Here is a 16,656-nt window from a genome sequence, read left to right as displayed (position 1 = left end):
TCCTTCGTCGAAAATAAGACTTGGTCACTGGTCGATTCACGAACCTATAATAAATATGTACATATATATCAAAGTATGATCAAAATACATTCACAATATTTTTATTACGTTTTAACGATTTAAGTTTATTAAGTCAGCAGTCCTCGTTAGTAACCTACAACTAGTTGTCCACAGTTAGATGTACAGAAATAAATTAATATATATATATATATATATATATATATATATATATATATATATATATATATATATATATATATATATATATATATATATATATATATATATATATATATATATATATATATATATATATATATTATCTCGAATCAATCCACGACCCAGTGTTTACAAGTCTCAGACTCGATCACAACTCAAAGTATGTATATTATTTTGGAATCAACCTCAACCCGGTATAGCTAACTCAAACATGACTGCATATAGAGTGTCTATGGTTGTTCTAAATAATATATATAGATGGGTCGATATGATATGTCAAAACATTGTATACGTGTCTATGGTATCCTAAGATTACATAATATATGTTATAATACATGTATAATATAATATAAGTTGGTTAAGTTATGATTTGTATAGATTTGTTACAAATTTCACGTAGCTACAACAAGCAAAATTATCCAATCTTGTTTTACCCATAACTTCTTCGTTTTAAATCCGTTTTGAGTGATTCAAGTTGCTATGGTTTCATATTGAACTTAAGTTTATGAATCTAAACAGAAAAAGTATAAGTTTATAGTCGGAAATACAGGTTACAAGTCGTTTTTGTAAAGGTAGTCATTTCAGTCGAAAGAACGACGTCTAGATGACCATTTTGGAAAACATACTTCCACTTTGAGTTTAACCATGATTTTTGGATATAGTTTCATGTTCATAAGAAAAATCATTTTCCCAGAAGAATAGCTTTTAAATCAAAGTTTATCATAGTTTTTAATTAACTAACCCAAAACAGCCCGCGGTGTTACTACGACGGCGTATGTCCGGTTTTACGGTGTTTTTCGTGTTTTCGGGTTTTAAATCATTAAGTTAGCATATCATATAGATATAGAAAATGTGTCTAGTTGATTTTAAAAGTCAAGTTAGAAGGATTAACTTTGTTTGCGAACAAGTTTAGAATTAACTAAACTATGTTCTAGTGATTACAAGTTTAAACCTTCGAATAAGATAGTTTTATATATATGATTCGAATGATGTTATAAAAATCATTACTACCTCAAGTTTTTTGGATAAACCTACTGGAAATGAGAAAAAATAGATCTAGCTTCAAAGGATCCTTGGATGGCTTGAAAGTTCTTGAAGCAGAATCATGACACGAAAACAAGTTCAAGTAAGATTTCCACTCGAAATAAGATTGTTATAGTTATAGAAATTGAATCAAAGTTTGAATATGAGTATTACCTTGAATTAGAATGATAACCTACTGTAAACAACAAATATTTCTTGAGGTTGGATGATCACTTAAAGTGGATTTGCAAGATTGGAAGTAAACTAACAAACTTGGAAGTGTTGTTGGTGTGTTCTTGAGTAGTTGTTTTGTAACTTGGTTTATGTATGGATTTATGAACTAGATTGAGCTAGATTTTGTTGAAGATGATGAAGAACACTTAGAACAAAGGAAGAACACTTGAGAGAGATTAATTGGATTCAAGAAAATTGCAAAGTGAATGTGTTTAGAGTGCTTCTACTTCACATGAATATGAGATGGCCATATAGGCTCCATTAGTTTGTAATTTTGTGAGATATTTCATGCTAGTATCCAAATGATGGTTCCCACATGGTTAGGTGACTCACAAGGGCTGCTAAGAGCTGATCATTAGAGTGTATATACCAATAGTAAATACATTTAGAAGCTGTGTATTGTACGAGTACAAATACGAGTGCATACGAGTAGAATTGTTGATGAAAATGAATGAGGACGTAATTGTAAGCATTTTTGTTAAGTAGAAGTTCTTTGATATGTGTCTTGAAGTCTTTCAAAAGTGTATGAATACATATTAAAACACTACATGTATATACATTTTAACCGAGTCGTTAAGTCATCGTTAGTCGTTACATGTAAGTGTTGTTTTGAAACCTTTAAGTTAACGATCTTCTTAAATGTTGTTAACCCATTGTTTATTATATCTAATTAGATGTTAAATTATTACATTATCATGATATTATGATGTATTAATATATCTTAATATGATATATATACATTTAAATGTCGTTACAACGATAATCGTTACATATATGTCTCGTTTCGAAATTCTTAAGTTAGTAGTCTTGTTTTACATATGTAGTTAATTGTTAACATTCTTAATGATATATATAATTATCATTTTATCATGTTAAATATAGTGTAACAATTTCTTAATATGATACATATGTATTTAGTAAGACGTTGTTATAACGATAATCGTTATATATATCGTTTCGTGTTTCTTAACTTAGTAATCTCGCTTTTATGTATATAACTCATTGTTAATATACTTAGTGAGATACTTACCTGTCATAATATCATGTTAACTATATATATATATATATATATATATATATATATATATATATATATATATATATATATATATATATATATATATATATATATATATATATATATATATATATATATATCATATCATTTTTTACAAGTTTTAACGTTCGTGAATCGCCGGTCAACTTGGGTGGTCAATTGTCTACACGAAACTCATTTCAATTAATCAAGTCTTAACAAGTTTGATTGCTTAACATGTTGGAAATATTTAATCATACAAATATATTTTTCATTTAATATATATAACCATGGAAAAGTTCGGGTCACTACAGTACCTACCCGTTAAATAAATTTCGTCCCGAAATTTTTAAGCTGTTGAAGGTGTTGACGAATCTTCTGGAAATAGATGCGGGTATTTCTTCTTCATCTGATCTTCACGCTCCCAGGTGAACTCGGGTCCTCTACGAGCATTCCATCAAACCTTAACAATTGGTATCTTGTTTTGCTTGAGTCTTTTAACCTCACGATCCATTATTTCGACGGGTTCTTCAATGAATTGTAGTTTTTCATTAATTTGGATTTCGCCTAACAGAATAGTGAGATCTTCTTTAGCAAAACATTTCTTCAAATTCGAGACGTGGAAAGTGTTATGTACAGCCGCGAGTTGTTTAGGTAACTCTAGTCGATAAGCTACTGGTCCGACATGATCTATAATCTTGAATGGCCCAATGTACCTTGGATTTAGTTTCCCCCGTTTACCAAATTTCTCTCACAAGGTGAAACCTTAAGCATGACCATCTCCCCAATTTCAACTTCTATATCTTTTCTCTTAATGTCCGCATAGCTCTTTTGTCGACTTTGGGCGGTTTTCAACCGTTGTTGAATTTGAATGATTTTCTCTGTGGTTTCTTGAATAATTTTTGGACCCGTAATCTATATATCCCCCACTTCACTCTAACAAATCGAAGACCTTCACTTTCTACCATAAAGTGCCTCAAACGGCTCCATTTCAATGCTCGAGTGGTAACTGTTGTTGTAGGAAAATTCTGCTAACAGTAGGTGTCGATCCCAATTGTTTCCGAAATCAATAACACATGCTCGTAGCATGTATTCCAGTGTTTGTTGTAGTGACCCGAAATTTTCCATGTTTATATATATTAATTGAGATTGATATTTACATGATTAAATGTTTCCAACATGTTAAGCAATCAAACTTGTTAAGACTTGATTAATTGAAATATGTTTCATATAGACAATTGACCACCCAAGTTGACCGGTGATTCACGAACGTTAAAACTTGTAAAAACTATATGATGACATATATATGGATATATATATATATAGTTAACATGATACTATGATAAGTAAACATATCATTAAGTATATTAACAATGAACTACATATGTAAAAACAAGACTACTAACTTAATGATTTTTAAACGAGACATATATGTAACGATTATCGTTGTAAAGACATTTAATGTATATATATATATATATATCATATTAAGAGATATTCATACATGATAATATCATGATAATATAATAATTTAAAATCTCATTTGATATTATAAACATTGGGTTAACAATATTTAACAAGATCGTTAACCTAAAGGTTTCAAAACAACACTTACATGTAACGACTAACGATGACTTAACGACTCAGTTAAAATGTATATACATGTAGTGTTTTAATATGTATTTATACACTTTTGAAATACTTAAATACACTTATCAAAATACTTCTACTTAACAAAAATGCTTACAATTACATCCTCGTTCAGTTTCATCAACAATTCTACTCGTATGCACCCGTATTCGTACTAGTACAATACACAGCTTTTAGATGTATGTACTATAAGTATATACACTCCAATGATCAGCTCTTAGCAGCCCATGTGAGTCACCTAACACATGTGGGAACCATCATTTGGTAACTAGCATGAAATATCTCATAAAATTACAAAAATATGAGTAATCATTCATGACTTATTTACACGAAAACAAAATTACATATCCTTTATATCTAATCCATACACCAACGACCAAAAACACCTACAAACACTCTCATTCTTTAATTTTATTCATCTAATTAATCTCTCTCAAGTTCTATCTTCAAGTTCTAAGTGTTCTTCATAAATTCCAAAAGTTCTAGTTTCATAAAATCAAGAATACTTCTAAGATTGCAAGTTTACTTCCAAGTTTTCTAAATCCATTCCAAGTAATCATCCAAGATCAAGAAACCTTTGTTAGTTACATTAGGTTATCTTTCTAATACAAGGTAATAATCATATTCAAACTTTAATTCATTTTCTATAACTATAACAATCTTATTTCGAGTGGAAATCTTACTTGAAATTGTTTTCGTGTCATGATTCTGCTTCAAGAACTTTCAAGCCATCCAAGGATCCTTTGAAGCTAGATCTATTTTTCTCATTTCCAGTAGGTTTATCCAAGGAACTTGAGGTAGTAATGATGTTCATAACATCATTCGATTCATACATATAAAGCTATCTTATTCGAAGGTTTAAACTTGTAATCACTAGAACATAGTTTAGTTAATTCTAAACTTGTTCGCAAATAAAAGTTAATCCTTCTAACTTGACTTTTAAAATCAACTAAACACATGTTCTATATCTATATGATATGCTAACTTAATGATTTAAAACCTGGAAACACGAAAAACACCGTAAAACCGGATTTACGCCGTCGTAGTAACACCGCGGCTGTTTTGGGTTAGTTAATTAAAAACTATGATAAACTTTGATTTAAAAGTTGTTATTCTGGGAAAATTATTTTTATTATGAACATGAAACTATATCCAAAAATTATGGTTAAACTCAAAGTGGAAGTATGTTTTCTAAAATGGTCATCTAGACGTCGTTCTTTCGACTGAAATGACTACCTTTACAAAAACGACTTGTAGCTTATTTTTCCCACTATAAACCTATACTTTTTCTGTTTAGATTCATAAAATAAAGTTCATTATGAAACCATAGCAATTTGATTCACTCAAAACGGATTTAAAATGAAGAAGTTATGGGTAAAACAAGATTGGATAATTTTTCTCATTTTAGCTACGTGAAAATTGGTAACAAATCTATTCCAACCATAACTTAATCAACTTGTATTGTATATTATGTAATCTTGAGATACCATAGACACGTATACAATGTTTCGACCTATCATGTCGACACATCTATATATATTTCGGAACAACCATAGACACTCTATATGTGAATGTTGGAGTTAGCTATACAGGGTTGAGGTTGATTCCAAAATATATATAGTTTGAGTTGTAATCAATACTGAGATACGTATACACTGGGTCGTGGATTGATTCAAGATAATATTTATCGATTTATTTCTGTACATCTAACTGTGGACAACTAGTTGTAGGTTACTAACGAGGACAGCTGACTTAATAAACTTAAAACATCAAAATATATTAAAAGTGTTGTAAATATATTTTGAACATACTTTGATATATATGTATATATTGTTATAGGTTCGTGAATCAACCAGTGGCCAAGTCTTACTTCCCGACGAAGTAAAAATCTGTGAAAGTGAGTTATAGTCCCACTTTTAAAATCTAATATTTTTGGGATGAGAATACATGCAGGTTTTATAAATGATTTACAAAATAGACACAAGTACGTGAAACTACATTCTATGGTTGAATTATCAAAATCGAATATGCCCCTTTTTATTAAGTCTGGTAATCTAATAATTAGGGAACAGACACCCTAATTGACGCGAATCCTAAAGATAGATCTATTGGGCCTAACAAACCCCATCCAAAGTACCGGATGCTTTAGTACTTCGAAATTTATATCATATCCGAAGGGTGTCCCGGAATGATGGGGATATTCTTATATATGCATCTTGTTAATGTCGGTTACCAGGTGTTCACCATATGAATAATTTTTATCTCTATGTATGGGATGTATATTGAAATATGAAATCTTGTGGTCTATTGTTACGATTTGATTTATATAGGTTAAACCTATAACTCACCAACATTTTTGTTGACGTTTAAAGCATGTTTATTTCTCAGGTGAATATTAAGAGCTTCCGCTGTTGCATACTAAAATAAGGACAAGATTTGGAGTCCTTGTTTGTATGATATTGTGTAAAAACTGCATTCAAGAAACTGATTTCGATGTAACATATTTGTATTGTAAACCATTATGTAATGGTCGTGTGTAAACAGGATATTTTAGATTATCATTATTTGATAATCTACGTAAAGCTTTTTAAACCTTTATTTATGAAATAAAGGTTATGGTTTGTTTTAAAAATGAATGCAGTCTTTGAAAAACGTCTCATATAGAGGTCAAAACCTCGCAACGAAATCAATTAATATGGAACGTTTTTAATCAATAAGAACGGGACATTTCATTTGTATCGTACTTTCGCTCTGCCCATCAGTTTGTGAATGATAGGCAGTACTCATGTCTAGACGAGTTCCCAATGCTTGCTGTAATGTCTGCCAAAACCTTGAAACAAATCTGCCATCCCTATCTGAGATAATAGAGATTGGTATTCCATGTCTGGAGACAACTTCTTTCAAGTATAATCGCGCCAACTTCTCCATTTTATCATCTTCTCTCATTGGCAGAAAGTGTGCTGACTTGGTGAAACGATCGACTATTACCCAAATAGTATCATAACTACTTGTAGTCCTTGGAAATTTAGTAATGAAATCCATGGTAATGTTTTCCCATTTCCATTCCGGGATCTCAGGTTGCTGAAGTAGACCAGATGGTTTCTGATGTTCAGCTTTGACTTTAGAACAAGTCAAACATTTTCCTACGTATGTAGCAATATCGGCTTTCATACCCGGCTACCAAAAGTGCTTCTTGAGATCTTTGTACATCTTCCCCGCTCCGGGATGTATCGAATATCTCATTTTATGTGCTTCCCCAAGTACCATTTCTCTCACATCCCCAAACTTTGGTACCCAAATTTTGTCATCCCTATACCGGGTTCCATCTTATCGAATATTAAGATGTTTCTCTGATCCTTTGGGTATTTCATCCTTTAAATTTCCTTCCTTTACAACTCCCTGTTGCGCCTCCTTTATTTGAGTAGTAAGGTTAGTACGAATAATTATATTCATGGCTTTTACCCGTATAGATTCTCTGTCCTTTCTACTTAAAGCATCGGCTACCACATTCGCCTTCCCTGGGTGGTAATGAATCTCAAAGTCATAATCATTTAACAATTCAATCCACCTACGCTGCCTCATGTTCAGTTGTTTCTGATTAAATATGTGTTGAATGTACTGACCCGAACTTTTCCATGTTTATATATATTAATTGAGATTGTTATTTACATGATTAAGTATTTCCAACATGTTAAGCAATCAAACTTGTTAAGACTTGATTAATTGAAATAGGTTTCATATAGACAATTGACCACCCAAGTTGACCGGTGATTCACGAACGTTAAAACTTGTAAAAACTATATGATGACATATATATGGATACATATATAGTTAAAATGATATTATGATAATTAAACATATCATTAAGTATATTAACAATGAACTACATATGTAAAAACAAGACTACTAACTTAATGATTTTGAAACGAGACATATATGTAACGATTATCGTTGTAACGACATTTAATGTATATATATCATAATATCATGATAATATAATAATTTAAAATCTCATTTGATATTATAAACATTGGGTTAACAACATTTAACAAGATCGTTAACCTAAAGGTTTCAAAACAACACTTACATGTAACGACTAACGATGACTTAACGACTCAGTTAAAATGTATATACATGTAGTGTTTTAATATGTATTCATACACTTTTGAAAGACTCCAAGACACTTATCAAAATACTTCTACTTAACAAAAATGCTTACAATTACGTCCTCGTTCAGTTTCATCAAAAATTCTACTCGTATGCACCCGTATTCGTACTCGTACAATACACAGCTTTTAGATGTATGTACTATTGGTATATACACTCCAATGATCAGCTCTTAGCAGCCCATGTGAGTCACCTAACACATGTGGGAACCATCATTTGGCAACTAGCATGAAATATCTCATAAAATTACAAAAATATGAGTAATCATTCATGACTTATTTACATGAAAATAAAATTACATATCCTTTATATCTAATCCATACACCAACAACCAAAAACACCTACAAACACTTTCATTCTTCAATTTTATTCATCTAATTGATCTCTCTCAAGTTCTATCTTCAAGTTCTAAGTGTTCTTCATAAATTCCAAAAGTTCCAGCTTCATAAAATCAAGAATACTTCCAAGATTGCAAGTTTACTTCCAAGTTTTCTAAATCCATTCCAAGTAATCATCCAAGATCAAGAAACATTTGTTACTTACAGTAGGTTATCTTTATAATACAAGGTAATAATCATATTCAAACTTTAATTCAATTTCTATAACTATAACAATCTTATTTCGAGTGAAAATCTTACTTGAACTGTTTTCGTGTCATGTTTCTGCTTCAAGAACTTTCAAGCCATCCAAGGATCCTTTGAAGCTAGATCCAATTTTCTCATTTCCAGTAGGTTTATCCAAGGAACTTGAGGTAGTAGTGATGTTCATAACATCATTCGATTCATACATTTAAAGCTATCTTATTCGAAGGTTTAAACTTGTAATCACTAGAACATAGTTTAGTTAATTCTAAACTTGTTCGCAAATAAAAGTTAATCCTTCTAACTTGACTTTTAAAATCAACTAAATACATGTTCTATATCTATATGATATGCTAACTTAATGATTTAAAACCTGGAAACACGAAAAACACGGTAAAACCGGATTTACGCCGTCGTAGTAACACCGCGGGCTGTTTTGGATTAGTTAATTAAAAACTATGATAAACTTTGATTTAAAAGTTGTTATTCTGGGAAAATGATATTTATTATGAACATGAAACTATATCCAAAAATCATGGTTAAACTCAAAGTGGAAGTATGTTTTCTAAAATGGTCATCTAGACGTCGTTCTTTCGACTGAAATGACTACCTTTACAAAAACGACTTGTAACTTATTTTTCCGACTATAAACCTATACTTTTTCTATTTAGATTCATAAAATAGAGTTCAATATGAAACCATAGCAATTTGATTCACTCAAAACGGATTTAAAATGAAGAAGTTATGGGTAAAACAAGATTGGATAATTTTTCTCATTTTAGCTACGTGAAAATTGGTAACAAATCTATTCCAACCATAACTTAATCAACTTGTATTGTATATTATGTAATCTTGAGATACCATAGACACGTATACAATGTTTTAACCTATCATGTCGACACATCTATATATATTTCGGAACAACCATAGACACTCTATATGTGAATGTTGGAGTTAGCTATACAGGGTTGAGGTTGATTCCAAAATATATATAGTTTGAGTTGTGATCAATACTGAGATATGTATACACTGAGTTGTGGATTGATTCAAGATAATATTTATCGATTTATTTCTGTACATCTAACTGTGGACAACTAGTTGTAGGTTACTAACGACGACAGCTGACTTAATAAACTTAAAACATCAAAATGTATTAAAAGTGTTGTAAATATATTTTGAACATACTTTGATATATATGTATATATTATTATAGGTTCGTGAATCAACCAGTGGCCAAGTCTTACTTCCCGACGAAGTAAAAATTTGTGAAATTGAGTTATAGTCCCACTTTTAAAATCTATTATTTTTGGGATGAGAATACATGTAGGTTTTATAAATGATTTACAAAATAGACACAAGTACGTGAAACTACATTCTATGGTTGAATTATCGAAATCGAATATGCCCCTTTTTATTAAGTCTGGTAATCTAAGAATTAGGGAACAGACACCCTAATTGACGCGAATCCTAAAGATAGATATATTGGGCCTAATAAACCCCATCCAAAGTACCGGATGCTTTAGTACTTCGAAATTTATATCATATCCGAAGGGTGTCCCGGAATGATGGGAATATTCTTATATATGCATCTTGCTAATGTCGGTTACCAGGTGTTCACCATATGAATGATTTTTATCTCTATGTATGGGATGTGTATTGAAATATGAAATCTTGTGGTCTATTTTTACGATTTGATTTATATATATATATATATATATATATATATATATATATATATATATATATATATATATATATATATATATATATATATATATATATATATATATATATAGGTTAAACCAATAACTCACCAACATTTTTGTTGACGTTTAAAGCATGTTTATTCTCAGGTGAATACTAAGAGCTTCCGCTGTTGCATACTAAAATAAGGACAAGATTTGGAGTCCATGTTTGTATGATATTGTGTAAAAACTGCATTCAAGAAACTGATTTCGATGTAACATATTTGTATTGTAAACCATTATGTAATGGTCGTGTGTAAACAGGATATTTTAGATTATCATTATTTGATAATCTACGTAAAGCTTTTTAAACCTTTATTTATGAAATAAAGGTTATGGTTTGTTTTAAAAATTTGAAAAACGTCTCATATAGAGGTCAAAACCTCGCAACGAAATCAATTAATATGGAACGTTTTTAATCAATAAGAATGGGACATTTCATTGAAGACTTTTGTGGTCAGTATATATAATACTTTTGACCCCATATAAGTAGTGCCTTCAAGTCTTTAATGCAAAAACAACCGTGCCTAATTCCAAATCATGCGTCGTATAATTCTGTTCCTGAATCTTCAATTGTCTAGACGCATAAGCAATTACTTTCGTTCGTTGCATTAATACACAACCGAGACCTCGCTTTGAGGCGTCACAATATATCACAAAATCATCATTCCCTTCAGGTAATGACAATATAGGTGCCGTAGTTAACTTTTTCTTCAACAATTGAAACGCTTTCTCCTGCTCATCCTTCCATTCAAATTTCTTCCCTTTATGCGTTAATGCAGTCAAGGGTTTTGCTATTTTTGAAAAATCTTGGATGAATCTCCTGTAATAACCAGCCAGACCTAAAAATTGGCATATGTGTTTTTGGAGTTTTCGGGGTTTCTCACTTTTTAACGATTTCAATCTTTGCCGGATCCACCTGAATACCTTCTTTGCTCACTATGTGACCGAGGAATTGAAATTCTTCCAACTAAAATGCACACTTTGAGAACTTAGCGTACAATTTTTCTTTTCTCAGCAATTCTAGCACTTTTCTCAAATGTTCTTCGTGCTCTTGATCATTCTTCGAGTAAATAAGTATGTCATTGATGAAAACAATGACAAACTTGTCAAGATATGGCCCACAAACTCGGTTCATGAGGTCCATGAACACAGCTGGTGCGTTAGTCAATCCAAACGGCATAACCATAAACTCATAATGACCGTAACGCGTCCTAAAAGCAGTCTTCGGAATGTCATCCTCCTTCACTCGCATTTGATGATACCCAGAACGTAAATCGATCTTCGAATAAACCGACGACCCTTGTAGTTGATCAAATAAATCATCGATTCTCGGTAATGGGTAACGGTTCTTGATGGTAAGTTTGTTCAACTCTCGGTCATCGATACACAAGCTGAATGTACCATCTTTCTTCTTGACAAACAGAACAGGAGCTCCCCATGGTGATGTACTTGGTCGAATGAAACCATTCTCTAAAAGTTCCTGTAACTGACTTTGTAATTCTTTCATTTCGCTGGGTGCGAGTCTGTATGGAGCACGAGCTATTGGTGCAACTTCTGGTACAAGGTCTATTTGAAATTCAACGGATCGATGTGGAGGTAGTCCCGGTAATTCTTTTTGAAATACATCGGAAAATTATTTTGCAACGGGAACATCACTGATGTTCTTTTCTTTGGTATTAACTTTCTCGACGTGTGCTAGAACGGCATAGCAACCTTTTCTTATTAGTTTTTGTGCCTTCAAATTACTAATAAGATTTAGCTTCGCGTTGCTCTTTTCTCCGTACACCATTAATGGTTTTCTCTTTTCGCGCATAATGCGTATCGCATTTTTGTAACAAACTATCTCTGCTTTCACCTCTTTCAACCAATCCATGCTGATTATCACATCAAAACTTCCTAATTCTGCTGGTATCAAATCAATCTTAAATGTTTCACTAACCAGTTTAATTTCTCGATTCTGACATATATTATCTGCTGAAATTAATTTGTCGTTTGCTAATTCGAGTAAAAATTTATTATCCAAAGGCGTCAGTGGACAACTTAATTTAGCACAAAAATCTCTACTCATATAACTTCTATCCGCACCCGAATCAAATAAAACATAAGCAGATTTATTGTCAATAAGAAACGTACCCGTAACAAGCTCCGGGTCTTCCTGTGCTTCTGCCGCATTAATATTGAAAACTCTTCCGCGGCCCTGCCCATTAGTATTCCCCTGATTCGGGTAATTTCTAATAGTATGGCCCGGTTTTCTAAATTTATAACAAACAGCGTTGGCATTACTTGCTCCGGTACTACTCGCTCCGGCATTACTTGTTCCGACACTATTTGTTCCTTTAGTTCTGTTAAACCTTGGTTCATAGACCTCACACTTTATCGCGCTATGACCATTTCTTTTACACCTGTTGCAAAATGTCGTGCAAAACCCCGGGTGATTTTCTTCACACCTTTGACATGGCTGTTTTTGGTTTTTGTTGCCGCCGTTGTTATTGAGGTTGTTGTTGGAATTGTTATTATTGTTGAAACGGTCGTTGTAGTTGTTGTTGTTGTTGTTGGGAAGTTTGTTGTAGTTATTGTTAGGATTGCGATTATTGTTGCGATTATTGTTGCGGTTGTTGGGATAGTTGTTGCGATTGTGGTTGTAATTATTGTTGTTGTTGTACTGGTGACTCTTGTCACCGTTTTCCTACCACTTCCTCTTAAGTTGTTTCGTGTTGGCTTCTTCGGTCGCCTGCTCTTTAATTTTTCCCTCAATCTGATTTATGAGTTTATGAGCCATTCGACTTGCCTTTTGTATGGAGGCGGGCTCGTGTGAACTCACATCTTCTTGAATTCTTTCCGGTAACCCTTTTACAAACACGTCGATCTTCTCTTCTTCATCTTCGAATGCTCCCGGATACAATAGGCACAACTCTGTGAATCGTCGTTCATACGTGGTAATGTCGAACCCTTGTGTTCGTAACTCTCTAAGCTCTACCTTGAGCTTATGGACCTCGTTTCTAGGATGGTACTGCTCGTTCATCAAGTGCTTGAATGCTGACCACGGTAGTGCGTAAGCAACATTTTGTCCTACCTGTTCAAGATAGGTGTTCCACTATGTTAACGCAGTACCTGTGAAGGTATGCGTAGCGTACTTAACTTTATCCTCTTCAGTACACTTACTTATGGAAAACACCGATTCGACCTTCTCGGTCCACCGTTTCAATCCGATCGGTCCTTCGGTTCCATCAAATTCTAAAGGTTTGCATGCAGTGAATTCTTTGTAGGAGCATCCTACACGATTTCTTGCGCCATTAACTGCATTGCTAGATTCAGAGTTATTATTGGTATGTAGCGCAGCCTGTACTGCGGCTATGTTTGCAGCAAGAAAGGTGCGAAATTCTTCTTCGCTCATATTCATGGTGTGTCGAGTAGTCGGTGCCATTTTCTTCCAAATAGTCAAATGAATCAAGTTAATCATACAGAATATTAAGAGTAGTCAATAGTATTTCGTAGCATAATATGAACTCATTTATAAAAGCTTTTTCTTCATATAAGCGTTTTATAAGTTTTAATTCGGGTACTACTTACCCGTTAAGTTCATACTTAGTAGCTAATATACAATTCAACTACTACAATTCTATATGAAAAACTGATCATAATATTTCATGTTCAACTTTTATACAATTTTACAAACTTACAATACCGTTATCTTACATATAGCATGGAACATAGCACATAATAATTTGATACAAGACAGTTTTGAAGACAATTCTATTTAATACGCAAGTCGTTCAGCAAAGGCAATAAAGATACGTAATTCATACGTCCAGAAACAAGTCATGCATTCTGGTTTTACTATGACTATTTCCCATCCTTGGTCTTGTGGAAAGTAACCATTAGACCGTTGGCTAGACAACATGTTGTAATATCGTCAAAAGGATGAGGGTTTTGTAATGCCCAACAGCCTCTTAACAATCTAAAAACCTTGTTTCTCACCCCAACTACTGAGTCCGTCACTTGTGGGAATGTTTCATTTAATAGTTATAATATGATTTTCTTTTTCTCACTTTGGTGAGAAGCGAACATCACTAACCCGTAAGCATAACATGCTTCTTTATGTTGCATGTTAGAAGCTCTTTCTAAAGCACGAAGTCCTATGTTGGGATAGGTGGAGTCAAAATAGGTTCTCAACCCGTAGCGTAAATTTGCATCTGGGTTTCCCGCATTTAATGCCTTAAAGAAAACACGGCGCAACTTATGGTTTTCCCAATGTGATATACCCCATCTATCAAAGGAAAGCCTTTTATTAACTAAAGCATTCATGGAACGTCTTTCAAATGTTTGACAAACTAATTTCATCATAAATAGTTGTGCCGATGAATTCTGACCGACTCTAGACAAGATTTCATCAATCATATCCCCTGGTAGGTCTTCTAAAATATTCGGTCGTCTATATTTAACGTCCATTTTGTGTTTTTATACTGTAAAATAAACAAGGATTAGATTTGTACAAGACAATTAACAGACAATACAAGCAATTTTTACATAGAACATAAAAGAACAAGCACACTACAATACATATATTACACAACATGATTACAACCCTCTAATCTGAATCATTGGTTTCTTCTTCTTCGAACTTGGTTCGTTTTCCTAATTTTCTAGGGATATATGATGTTTCTCTAATACGAGCAGTCATTTTCACAAATGGTTTAGAAAAACCTGGTGGCTTAGAGGTTCTCGGGTTATTGTTACAATTTAAGAAGTACGGATGCTGATGATACATATAAAGTTCATCGGGGTTGAAATCAGGTTTTTCTATTTTGATACCTTTTCCCTTATGGTTTTCTTTTGCTTTTTCAAATTGGGTTGGGGTAATTTCTATAACATCATCGGAATCCTCATCGGGATCCGATTCATCGGAAAATTGGTAATCTTCCCAATATTTTGCTTCCTCGGCGAAAACACCATTGACCATTATTAATTTTGGACCATTGGTTGAAGATTTTTCTTTTATTTAACCGTTTTTCTGTAGTAATTAATATTTCTTCCTCCGGAACCTCTTCTTCTTCCGGTTCGTCTTCTTCCGGTTCCTCCTCTTCCGGTTCCTCCTCTTCCGGTTCTTCCTCGGGAATTTGTGAATCTTCCCAAAATATATTCGACTCTTCATTATTATTAGGCGAGTAGATGGGATTTGTACTAGAGGTAGACATCTATCACACAATATCAACAATGTTAAGAGATTAATATATCACATAATATTTTCATGTTAATAATATATAGTTTCCAACAAAAGTGTTAAGCAATCGTTTATAAAGGAAACACGGTCGAAGTCTAGACTCACTAATGTATCCTAAAAAACTCGATAAGACACAATAATGCAAATTTCTGGTTCTCTAAGACTAACGCTCGGATACCAACTGAAATGTCCCGTTCATATCGATTATAAACGTTTCATATTAATTAATTTCTTTGCGAGGTTTTGACCTCTATATGAGACGTTTTTCAAAGACTACATTCGTTTTTAAAGCAAACCATAACCTTTATTTTATCGACAAGATTAAAAGGACACCACCTAGATTATCAAGAAATGATAATCTAAAAAATATCACACTTACACACGACCAATACATATTGGTTTACAATATTAATATGTTACAACAAAGTAAATCTCGAATGCAGTTTTAAACAATATTATACAAGCATGCTGACACCGAATCTTGTCCATATTTTAGCATGCAACAACGGAAGCTCTTAATAATTACCTGAGAATAAACATGCTTTAAACTTCAACAAAAATGTTGGCGAGTTATAGGTTTAACACATTATATATATATATATATATATATATATATATATATATATATATATATATGTAGTGACCCGAACTTTTCCATGTTTATATATATTAATTGAGATTGATGTTTACATGATTAAATGTTTCCAACATGTTAAGAAATCAAACTTGTAAGACTTGATTAATTGAAATAGGTTTCATATAGACAATTGACCACCC

Source organism: Rutidosis leptorrhynchoides, chromosome 8, assembly GCF_046630445.1.
Source record: "Rutidosis leptorrhynchoides isolate AG116_Rl617_1_P2 chromosome 8, CSIRO_AGI_Rlap_v1, whole genome shotgun sequence".
Lineage (NCBI taxonomy): Eukaryota > Viridiplantae > Streptophyta > Magnoliopsida > Asterales > Asteraceae > Rutidosis > Rutidosis leptorrhynchoides.
Note: the sequence above shows the minus strand (reverse complement) of the source record.